The 12,300-nt window shown below is 38.6% G+C and overlaps 1 protein-coding gene across 3 annotated transcripts in view; it reads left to right on the forward strand.

The window, feature by feature from the left end:
- Positions 1-228: 228 nt before the first annotated feature.
- CEP83 (centrosomal protein 83) overlaps positions 229-12,300 on the forward strand; it is a 121,597-nt gene continuing 109,525 nt past the window's right edge. For 2 of the 3 annotated variants that reach the window (XM_081248714.1, XM_081248717.1), the window contains exon 1: positions 229-328. The gene's annotated coding sequence lies outside the window, so the exon portion shown is untranslated. Of the gene's footprint in view, positions 329-7,449; positions 7,626-12,300 lie in introns of those variants that run through there. The other variant, XM_081248716.1, reaches the window with a different exon arrangement.

Here is a 12,300-nt window from a genome sequence, read left to right on the forward strand (position 1 = left end):
CCATTGCCGCCGCCGCCCTTTCCGCCTTCGGAGCTCTCGGGATACCCCACATTTCCAGGGGTCGGGAGCCCGAGGGGCGCGCTCGGCCCTCCGGCTCCTGCTCTTCAGCCTGCGCCGCGAGCGGCCGCCAAGACCTCGCCAGGAGTGACGGGCTGGGCCTGCACCCCGCGTGCGGGACCGTCTCCCGTGGCCCCAGTGCCCCGGCGGGAAGAGTGCCGTAGGCGCCCGTGGCTGGAGCAGTGGAGGTGTCCACCTGGCGAGTGCGGCCGGAACACCGGTCACTGTTAAGTTTTCTGTGCGCACGTTGCAAGGTCCGAGTGTGAGCCTGGTACGTAACGCTGTCTTGTCCGTGGTTTGGAATGCTCATGGCTTTTTTCTTCACAACTTACCCTTGAATTCTTCTTTTGTTATTTTTCCCGTAAAGCAAGTGGAGCGGGTGCTAGAAAAGTAGGCTGGGAGAATGTTCTGTCGCCGATTAAATGCACGTGAAACTCTTTACGGGGCTTTTTGATGAACTCCAGAGTGGTGCTTGGGTAGCCTCAGTTTAAAAGCTGGCTAAACGTGTGGTACCTCCAGTTTCATTTGTGAAAAAAAATAAGCTGCCATTTTCGTTGACCCTGAAGACAATTCTAACTGTGATGTTGGCTGTCATTACAAAGATAACGTTAGAATATGTGAGTGCATGCTGGGCTCTAATGGACATTTTGTTGTAGCCTTAGTGTCCAACTTTGGCCAGAAAAATGGGTACTTAGCTCTTAAAAATGCCCATTGTCAAGTATTTTAAAAGCCTTTGGTCACATTAGTTGTAACGATGAAACTATTTCAGTAAAATCTCGAAGATGTCTAGGATAACAAGAAACTTGTTCTTAGTTTCTCATATCAGTAGTATATAGTTCATAATGTGTTCAGACTATGAGCATAAAATACTTGAGTAGATCTAAAACTGAGTGGGTTGTTAAAGCACTGCTTTTGTTACCAAGCAACATCTTTGTAAACAAGTCTAATATTCAACTAGAATGTAATTAAATGTATCTATCCTACAATTATCCGGATTCAGAGTTCTCTAAATTCATAGTTTAGCCTGGAGGTGGTTATAGTTCATACTCACCTTTTGTACTGAGCTGTGATTTCAAACGCATTTTGTTTAGAATTATTAGAATGCTTTACATTTCAGAGTCGTATAGGATTCTACAGCGAGTTAAAAATGGATTTGAGTTACCCTTTGGTTTTTGGGGACATAGTATGTCAGGTGTTCCCCTTCCTTTGAGTATTTTCTAACCAGGTGAAGTGTGGTTATATTTAGGAATTTTATCAACTAGTAGGGTAATACCAATTTAGGGTAACAGAGCATTGAGAGAACACTTATTGCTCACAGGTGGTTTTTAAACCTTGGTTTAGCCAGTAATCTCACTCTTGCTCCACTCATTGAACCCTTAATGATATAATTTGTATGGCAAGTAAAGGCATACCTTGGAGATATTGCGGGTTTGGTTCCAGACCACTGCAGTAAAGCGAGTCACATGAATTTTTTGTTTTTGCTTTCCAGTGCATATAAAAGTTATGTTTACACTATACTGTAGTCTATTAAGTGTGCAATGTGCATTGTGTCTAAAAAATGTACATACCTTAATTTAAAAAATACTGTATTGCTAAAAAGTGCTAACCATCATTTGACAATGCAGGGTTGCAACAAACCTACAATATGTAAAAAATGCAGTGTCTGAAGTGCAATAAAGTGAGTTTCGCTGGTAGTTAGTTTTTAGACCACTTTTTTTGTGATTTTTTTTTTTTTTTTTTTTTTTTTGGCGGTACGCGGGCCTCTCACTGTTGTGGCCTCTCCCGTTGTGGAGCACAGGCTCTGGACGCGCAGGCTCAGCGGCCATGGCTCACGGGCCCAGCCGCTCCGCAGCATGTGGGATCTTCACGGACCGGGGCACGAACCTGTGTCCCCTGCATCGGAAGGCGGACTCTCAACCACCGCGCCACCAGGGAAGCCTTTTTTTGTGATATTTTGAATGCAGTAACCTTTCAAGTATGTAAGAAAGTAGGTGAGAACATGTGAGACACCGTGAGACTGAATGACTTCTTTGAAATCAAACTATTAGTAATGGGAATCGGAACTTGAAGTTTTATATTCTTTTTTTTTAATTTTATTTATTTATTTTTGGGTGTGTTGGGTCTTCGTTTCTGTGCAAGGGTTTTCTCTAGTTGCGGCGAGCGGGGGCCACTCTTCATCGCGGTGCGCGGGCATCTCACTATCCTGGCCTCTCTTGTTGCGGAGCACAGGCTCCAGACACGCAGGTCAGTAGTCGTGGCTCACGGGCCCAGTTGCTCTGCGGCACGTGGGATCCTCCCAGACCAGGGCTCGAACCCATGTCCCCTGCATTGGCAGGCAGACTCTCAACCACTGCACCACCAGGGAAGCCCGTTTTATATTCTTTATATCATGCCCTGACTGTATTTCAAAAATCCGTAGATTTCGTTTTAGTCCTTTCCCTCTTTTTCCTGCATGCTGATGTTGAAGTAATGAAATATTCAAGAATGGGAAAGAAAAGCAAAGAAGAAAAATCAAGAGTGATTCATGCACGTTGTGTGATAAAATCCTTAGTAATCAGAAGTCAGCATTTTGTCATGGGAAGTTTTAATTCAAGAAGCTTAGTAGAATGAAATCTTAACAGATTAGTGAATGGTCAGAAGTGTGTGTGTGTGTGTGTGTGTGTGTGTGTGTGTTTTCTAGGTACTCTCTCTGCCGAAAGAAAATGAGTTTTATTTTAACTTTGTCATACATAATGTATTAGGTTCAGCAAGTAATTTTCTCAAGTTGTCTAATCTGTGTGTACTTTTAGGGAATGTTTATGTGTATCTGTGTAAAAATTTTCCAGAAGTACTCTTTCCTGCTGACTGAAGTTCACATTTCTTAATCTGAACTCTTCAAAGTCTCATCAAACTCTGCCTTTTCAAGTTTATGTTCTTTATAGAAAAGCTATACTCTGACCAGACTGGTTTCTTCACCATCCTCTAAACCTACTATGTGCTTTCTGCTTTCCTTACCAGTCTTCATGTCACTGCCTGATTTCTTTCCTTCTTTCCTCAAATCTGAATTGTACCCTTTCTATAAAGTTCAACTGTGCAGTTCTCTACCCTGTTAGGGTCTGTGGCTGGGCCTAAGAATTAAATTGATATAGATTAATAGGAGAAAAGCATACAAGTTTAAAATTTTTTTTACATGTACATGGAGAATGAAGACCAGAGCAGAAAGCTTTTACAGGTCTTCCTCGACTTACAGTGGGGTTACCTCCCCTATCATAAGTTGATGGGTTTAATATACCTAACCTACTCAATCTACTCAACATCATAGCTTAGTCTAGCCTGCCTTAAACATGCTCAGAGCACCTATATCAGCCTACAGTTGGGCAAAATCATCTAACATACAGCCTATTTTATAATAAAGTGTTGATTATCTCATGTAACTTATCGAATACTGTACTGAAAGTGAAAAACAGAATGGTTGTATGGGTCCAGAGTCGTCGTAAGTGTATCGGTTGTTTACCCTCCTGATTGCTGGGAGCTGCAGCTCGCTGCTCCTGCTGCCGCCCAGAATCATGAGAGAGTGTTGTACTGTGTATCGCTAGTCTGGGCAAAGATCAAAATTAAAAATTTGATGTATGGTTTCTACTGAATGTGAATTGCTTTCACACTGTTGTGAAGTCGAAAAAGTCCTAAGTTGGGGACAGTCTATATCTTTTAGACAAAGAACAAGTTTGTGAAACATTGACAAGTCAGAGTGTTGGGCTAGGAGGAGTAAATTGTGGAGGAATGACTAGGAAGATAAGGGTTAGTTTAACAAGTTTGTACACATTTCTCGGCTTTGATTCCCCGTCTCTGGCGATAAGAATGTCTTTCTCCTCCTGGTATGGGGATGGCACCTTTCACATGGGAGTTTTATCTCCTGCTTTCTGGAAGAAGGAGGGTCAGAGTGCTCCTCTTGTATCTGCTGTTTCTCAAGTGCCTTTAACTACGTCAGTATACCGAAGCGGCAGATTTGGGGGTAACACGTCCTAAACTCCACCTCTGAAATCCTGTAGAGTGTATTTGTCAGTCCTACCATTTGATACTTTATACTGTATTGTTTTATCATATCTATGTACGTCTTATCTTCCTAACTAGATTATAAGCTCTTTAGGCACAGGACATCAGATCTCAGTGAGCTGTATCTTTAATCTCTTCCAAATAGAAGTTGCTGAATGAATGTTTATTAGAGATAAGGAATGTGTATTTCTACTTTTTTCGTTCTTCCCATAGTGTAGTGCAACTAAAAGAAAATCTTTTGAGAGTAACTGAGGGAGGAGGGGCAACTGTCAACCATAAGGGGATTAGAGAGACGGGATTCACTGGAATTAGAGGTAAAGTTTCTGTTACTAGAAAGTGTGACTAGTTGAGAATTTCCCATGACCACATCAGCAATAAGGACTCCCTCAGGAATGCTATAGCACTGTTTCCTAGTGGGCTTGGGAGTTTGGTCAGTTTCTTGGTTCCTCCTTAGTAGAATCTGGGTTTAAAAAAAATACTTCCCCCGGTCTTTCCTTTCTTTCCTCCTCCCTGTCTCCTTCCATTCCTGTCTTCCTATTTCCCCATTTTGCCCTTTTCCGTTTTACTTTTTACCTAGTAAAGACTTAATTTATGAAATTATATCAGTACTTTTATTTGGCCCTCATAAATTAGCAGTTCTCTTAAGTTTTATATTTTTCTGTGAGGAGTGCCTCTCTGGGTCATGGAAGGATCACAGACTCTGTAGTCTAGCACTATTTTTTTTTTTTTAAGTTTGAGATATAATCCAGGAAGAAAGAAATTAAAGTCACGAAGTGTCCAGTTATTTGTTTTCTGTATATTGTAACTTCAAATCACTTTTGGATTAAAATTCATGGAGTTAGAAGGAACCTAAACCTAACCATTCTCTTCTGTAAAGTGCTTATCACTCTCAAAATATGTCCTTAAATAAATTCTAGGTAATTTTTATAGTCTTGTTGAAAATTCTGTTTCTGATGCTTATGACAAACAGTTAATTCAGTTAAAGGTATAAAAAAGTTGAGTCTCAGAGTACATTTATAAATCTTGGTTCGATTCAGTTGTTTCTTAGTGAGCTGGCTGTCTCAGCTTCTGAATTGTTGTGCAGTATAGCATAGCAACCATTGGCAACAGTAGCATTGGACTCCAGGGGTTTTCCCCATGAAGTTGCAGCGTGTATCTCTAGTGTTCACATTCAGTCTGTCTTTCACAACTGAATCACATTAAGGCAGACATTTGAGGTATTGTTAAACTGAAATTGCGTATGATATAATTAAGTATATATTTTTTGAGTACTGACAAATTATCACTTTCATGTTTTCCTCCTAGAGATGCATGATAAATATATATTGAATTATGGTGTGTGAAGGACATGTGAAAAGACTGGTTCAATTAAAGATTAGTCTATTCTGGACAGAAAAACTGTTAAGTAATAATTAACATCCGAGTTCTACACAACTGATACAGCCAGCCAGAGCTGGAGTGGATGAAGTTGAAATGGTTCTTCTCTAGATAACATTTTTATATTACTTCCAGAGGTTCATAGAGAGCATAGATTAATAAGCATGAATTAATAGGCACCATGATTTTATGGGAAGAGAATTATGACTCAGGTGACCATGGCTTGACTAAGTTAGTCACTTAACCTTTCTTGGCCTATTTTCCCATTTCAAAAAATAAATTCCTGAAAATTTCTTTGAGAAACTGTATCCTTCCGATTTAAAGCAAGTTTTATTTCTTCTATTCATTGGTTTAGTCAATGTTTGAGTGCCCATTATGTGTCTTGCACTATGCTAGGTGCTAATTGTGAATAAGACATAGTGCCAAGTCTCAAGCAGCATGTTTGGTAGGAGAAATGGATTAAGTCATTATTTGTAATATAACCTGGGAAGTGCTATAAAGATAAATAAGGGTGTATTCTGGGGGCATGTAGGGAGGACATCTGACTTAGAACTGCAGACATGATACATTATGACTGAGGAATGCCTCATTAGAATTATGTAAGGGTAATTTGAGAGTGTACAGAGAAGTATTCAACCTGGCCTGGAGGGAGTTAATCCATCAAGGAAAACTGGGGAGTTTCTCTGAATTGGAGAGACAGAGTCAGAAGTCGTCAGCCACAGTGGTAGTTAAGATCCTGGGTGTAGACAAGAGCTGGTGAACATCAGCATGTAATAAGGAGGTGGAGAAAGAGAATAGGGAGGAAAACCAGAGAAGGGTAGAGTTTTGGAAGCCAAGGGAGGAATGAATATCACATTTAGTATACTGATTAAGTGAAAGTTGCTAGTCAAGAAACATTGTGTAGCACTATAAATGTAAACCCATCTTTGCAAAGATGCTTTCTACAAAGATCTGAACTTGCAAATGGGGGTGGCTTAAGTCTTTGGTTAGCGTCATAACATAGAGGAAGAAGTATATGTTTTGGAGCCTGAATCCTGAGACTGAAGATGAAAATCTTGGCTCTCCCACTTTACTAGCTGCTTGACTTTTTGGAAAAATTACTTAATTTTAGGGTCCTCAATGTCTTCATATGTAAAATGATACTTTTTTTTTTCCACATGAGTCATATGGATTAAAAGATACATGTTGTAATGCCTGACTCAGTTATAGTGGGCACCTGTTAAATGTTAATTTTTATCCATTCCACTGTTACAGACTCTTCTAAACACCTTTCTTTTTTGCCTCTTCTCCCCACCCCTGTACCCCTCATCATAATCTTTTATCCTTTTATCCAAGATCCACCAGAATTCCTGCCTTTTCCTTGATGCCTTTCTATACAGATGATAATTCCAAATTTTCTGTAATGAAATGAACATATTCTTGTATCCCTCAGAACTTTCATATCCTTTTATTTTTAACCTTAAGGAAATTTTATTGACTCATGTATAAGAAGTCTGCAGATAGGTGGTTCTAGGATTATCAAATCATTGGCTTAGTGACATCATTAAGAACCTGGATTCTTTCTGTTTGCTTGGCTATTTGAACTTAGGCTTGATTACAGCAGTCCAATCATCACATTTTCTAAAGTTCAGAAGAGGTAACTTTTCTACCCAATTGTGAGCATACAGTTCAGTGATCTTTAGTACATTTATAGAGTTATACAGCCATCATCACAAGACAGTTTCAGAACATTTTCACTAAACCTCCCCAGTTTCTCCCAAGCATGTTTGCAGTCAATCCACCTCCCAACCTAGTCCCAGCAAACCATTTAGCTGCTTTCTGTCTCTATACATTTGTCTTTTCTGGACATTTCATATAAATGGAATAAAAAATATGTATACTAGTCTTTTGCATCTGGCTTCTTTCAGTTAATATTTTTGAGGTTCATCTGTGTAGCATGTATCAGTATTTTGTTCTTTTTTATTGCTGAATAGTATTCTCTTGTATAGATATGTCACATTTTATTTATCCATTTTTCAGTTGATGGACATTTTGGATTGTTTCCACTTTTCGGCTATTATGAATAATGCTGCCATGAAGATTTGCATAAGTGTTTGTGTGAACATATATTTTCATTTCTCTTGGGTAGATTCCTTGGAGTGGAATTGCTGAGTCATATGGTAAGTTGTAGGGTATATTTGGTCTTTGTCCCTGATTACTGACACAGAGCTTCTAAAACCCTTGGAATTTCCTGAGTGATAAGGAATATCTTTTGTTATTCATAATGAGCCCCTTTTGATCACACCTAAGTTTATGCTAATGTGGTGATTTAGAAGGGATCCCTAGATCACCTCAGAAGGGACAGGTCACCAGAAAGACCAAGTAATGAGATGGTTGGAATTTTCAACCTTACCCACTAACCTCTGGGAAGAGGGAATGGAGACTACTATAAAAACTCTTGAACAGTGCAATTCCAGGAGCTTCTGAATTGATGAATACCGGTGTTGAAAGAGTGGCATTCCCAGAGGGCAGAAGCTCTGTGCCTCTTTCCCCATACCTTGCACCATGCAACCCTTACATTAGGCTGCTCCTGAGTTGTATCCTTTATAACAAAGCAGTAATAGTAAAGTGTTTTGAGTTCTGTGAGCCGTTTTAGCAAATTTTAAAACCTGAGGAGAGGGTTGTGGAACCCCTGACTTACAGCTGGTTGGTCAGAAATGTAGGTGGCAGCCTGGGACTTGTGACTGGTGTCTGAAATGGGAGCAGTCTTGTGAAACTGAGCCCTTAAACTGTGGGGTCTTCAGTACTTCTGGGTAGTGTCAGAACTGAATTAAATTGAATGACTACTGGGGACTTCCCTGGTGGTCCAGGGGGTAAGACTCTGTGCTCCCAGTGCAGGGGGCCTGGGTTCGATCCCTGGTCGGGGAAGTAGATCCCACATGCACGCCGCAACTAAGAAGTCCGCATGCCGCAACTGAAACATGCCGCAACGAAGATGCCATGTGCTGCAGCTAGGACCCAGTGCAGCCAAACTAAATAAATATTAAAAAAAAAAAAATTAGGACACTCAAGTTGGTGTATGGAGGAGAGTTGGAGAATTAGTTGATGTGAGGAAAACACTACAGAAGTGTTCTAACAACAGTTCAGAATTAGTTTTTAATCTTTTAAGAAACTGCCAAATTGTTTTCGAATGTGACCAATTACATTCCAATCAAAAATGTACAAGGGATCCAGTTTCTCCACAGTCTCATCAGCACTTGGTATCATTCTGCCTTTTTGATTATAGCCCTTCCACTGGGTGACTAGTAGAGTCTTGTGATTTTAATTTATATTTCCCTAAATACAAATGATGTTGACTTTTTCATGTGCTTATTAGCCATTTATTAAGTCTTCTTTGGTGGAACATCTATTCAAGTTGTTTGCTCGTTTTTTTAGCTGTTTTTTTTTTTTTCTTATTGAGTTGTAAAAGTTTTTTATATATTCCTGATAAAGGTCTTTTATCAGAGATTTACAAAGATTTTCTGCCAGTTTGTAGCTTGTTTTTTTTATTCTTAATGGTGTCCTTGAAGCGCAAAGTTTTCAATGAAGTTTAATTTATCATTTTTTAGTTTTATGGCTTATACTTTTGATTTTGTGTTTCAGAACTTTTTGCCTAATTCAAGGTCACAAAGATTTCTCCTGTTTTTATTAAAATTAGCCTTTTAAAAAAATTAATTAATTTATTTATGGCTGTGTTGGGTCTTCGTTTCTGTGCGAGGGCTGTCTCTAGTTGTGGCAGGTGGGTGCCACTCTTCATGGCGGTGCGCGGGCCTCTCACTATCGTGGCCTCTCTTGTTGCGGAGCACAGGCTCCAGACGTGCAGGCTCAGTAATTGTGGCTCATGGGCCCAGTTGCTCTGCGGCATGTGGGATCCTCCCAGACCAGGGCTCGAACCCGTGTCTGCTGCATTGGCAGGCAGATTCTCAACCACTGCGCCACCAGGGAAGCCCGTTTTTTTTTTTTTTTTTTTTTTGGGCTCCTTCATTTAGATTTAGGATCCATATTGAAATAAATTTTGTGTATGGTATAAGATAAGGTCTAAGTTCTTTTTTATTTTCATGCCACGTGGATGCCAACTTGTCCTAGCACTATTTGTTAAAACGGCTATTCTTTTCCACCTTGGATTGTATTGGTACCTTGGTAAAAAATCAGTTGCTTATAACTTGAGTTTATTTTTAGCCTTAATTATGTTCTATGTATACTCCTGTACTTAACTCCAGTACCACACTGTCTAGATTCCTGTAGTGTTATATACTAAGTTTCAAAATGGGTAGTGTAAATCTCCTAACTCTTTCAAAAGTGATTCTGGATCCTTTCTATTCACATATGAAATTTAGGATCAGATTGTCAGTTTCTACAAAAAAAAATTAGCTGGGATTTGATAGAATTTGCATTGAATCTATAGATCAGTGTGGGAAGAATTGGTAACTTAAAATTAGGTCTTCCAATTCATGAACATGTAATGTCTCCCAATTATTTAGTTCTTAATTTCTCTCAACGCTGTTTTATAATTTTCTATGTGTCTTGTATTTATATTAAATTTATTCCTAAGAATTTGATAGTTTTTGATTCTAATGAGAATGGAGTTTTTTAGTTTGATTTTTAGATTGTTCATTGCTAGTACATAATACAATCAACTTTTTTTTTTTTTTTTTTTTTTGCGGTACGCGGGCCCCTCACTGCCGCGGCCTCCCCCGCTGCAGAGCACAGGCTCCGGACGCGCGGGCCCAGCCGCTCTGCGGCATGTGGGATCTTCCCGGACCGGGGCACGAACCTGTGTCCCTTGCATCGGCAGGCAGACTCTCAACCACTGCACCACCAGGGAAGCCCACAATCAACTTTTATATATTGTTTCTACATAGGTGATCATGTCTGTGAATAAAACATTTCTACTTTCTTTCCAATCTGAATGTTACTACATTTTGTCATTTATTTTTGCCTTAATGTATGGGCTAGACTCTCCAGTGAGAGGATGAGTACAAGTGTTGAGAGTGCTCCTGGTCTTGGGGGAAAGGTATGCAGATTTTCACTATTAAGTGTGATGTTACCTGTACATTTTCTGTAGATTTCTCTTTATTAGGTTGAGGAAGTTTCCTTCTATTCATAATTTGTTGAGAGTTTTTAGGCATGAATGGATGTTGAATTTTGTCAGATTTTCCTCTGCACCCAATGAGATGATCATATGGTTTTTATCCTTTATTCTGTTAATATGGTACATTACATTAATTGACTTTCAGAGCTTAAGCCCATATTCCCAGGATCAGTTTCATTTACTCATGCTATATAGTCTTTTACATATTGCTGAGTTTAGTTTTCCTAAATCTTGTTAAGAAATTCTGTGTCTATGTTCATGAGGGATTTTAGTCTGTTGGTTTCATTTCTCATGATGCCTTTGTCTAGCTTTGGTATCAGGGCAACATTAGCCTCATAGACGGAGTTGCGTGGCGTTTCCCCTTTTATTTTTTTTTTTTTGAAGTAGTTTCCAAAGGATTGCTATTATTTCTCTAATTATTTGATGATATTTATCAGTGAAACTGTGGGAACCTGGGCTTTTCTTTGTGGCAAGATTTTAAATCACGAATTTGGTTTCCTCACTTGTTATATTTCTATTCAGATTTTCTTTATTATTATTTTTTTTTGAGTTTTGATACTTTTGTTTCCAGGAATTAGTCCAGTTCATATAAATTGTCTAAGTTGTTGATATAAAGTTCATATTTTTTAAAAGTCCTTTAAATTACTGTAAGGTTGGTAATGATGTTCCCCCTTTCATTCTTTATTTTGGCAATTTATATCTTTTCTGTTATTTTCTTGGTGAATCTAGCTGTTCGACAACTTTGCTTATCTTTTCAAAGAATCAACCTTTATTTCATTGATTTTTTTTTTTTCCTGTTTCATTGATTTCCACTCTGATATTTCTTTTTTTCTTTCTTCTCCTTGCTTTGGGCTTAGTGTGCTCTTTTTTCCCTCCTAGTTTTCTAAGGTGGAAACCTAGACTATTGAAACCTTTCTTCTTTCCTGATATGTGTTTAAAGCTGTAAATTTTCCTCCAGGCACTGCTTTAACTGCATTTTATACATTTTGATGTGCTGTTTTTTGTTTTACTTCAATTCAAAATATATTTTGAAATTTTTTCTTGTAATTTCTTTGATCCATGGGTACTTAGAAGTGTGTTGTTGAATTTACCAATATTTGGGAGTGTTCCCAGATATCTTTCTATTGTGGATCTCTAAATCCATCATGATCAGATAACTTACTTTAATGATGTCATTTTTTAAAATTTATTGAGACTTATGGCCCAACATATAGTGTATGATGGAGTGTGTTCCATGTGTGTTTGAAAAGAATGTGAATTCTGCAGTCTTTGGGTAGAGTGTTCTATCAGTTATCTTAATTGTGCCATTCTAATTCCTCTGTTGATTTCTTTTACTATATTGTGTTATTTTCATTGTGGTTGCTTTAGGGATTATAATATGTGTTTTAACCTATTACAGTCTTCTTCAGAATAGTACTAAATTAATTCTGGTAAATTATAGAAACTTTGCTCCAGTATAGGTCTTTTTATCTCTTCCTTTTTTTTTTTTGGCCCTCACTGTGGCATGTGGAACTTCCCCAACCAGGGACCGAACCCATACCCCCTGCAGTGGAAGCACAGAGTGTTAACCACTGGACCACCAGGGAAGTCCTTCCTCTTCTTTTTTTGTGCATGCATATTAAAAGCCCAACAACACAGTATTTTAATTAATACTAATTTGCTAATTAATTTAATTTGCTTAAAAGAAATGAAATGAGAGCAATTATATTTTTAGAGGTTTTTAA

Source organism: Mesoplodon bidens, assembly GCF_964165515.1.
Source record: "Mesoplodon bidens genome assembly, chromosome: 11".
Lineage (NCBI taxonomy): Eukaryota > Metazoa > Chordata > Mammalia > Artiodactyla > Ziphiidae > Mesoplodon > Mesoplodon bidens.